A 318-nucleotide genomic window follows, 5' to 3' on the forward strand; every position below is an offset into this window, starting at 1 on the left:
GAGTGTCTTAAGTTCACTCGATTAAGTTTCATAGTTAGGCTCTACCAACTAAAGTGTATTCACGGATTTAGTGAGTCAGCATTTAGCGATTTGCTTAAGTTGATTAAGGAAGTTTTCCCAAATTGCAATGTACCATCCTCTTTTAATGCTGCAAAGGGTATGATTAAAGATCTAGGTCTGGACTACCAAAAAATACATGCTTGTCCAAATGACTGCATGTTATTTTGGGGTGAAAATGAAAAACTGGATTTTTGCAAAACGTGTGAAGCTTCAAGATGGAGAGAAGTTGAAAATAAGGATACTGGTAGTGAAAAAAAT

Source organism: Apium graveolens, chromosome 3 (assembly GCF_009905375.1).
Source record: "Apium graveolens cultivar Ventura chromosome 3, ASM990537v1, whole genome shotgun sequence".
NCBI lineage: Eukaryota > Viridiplantae > Streptophyta > Magnoliopsida > Apiales > Apiaceae > Apium > Apium graveolens.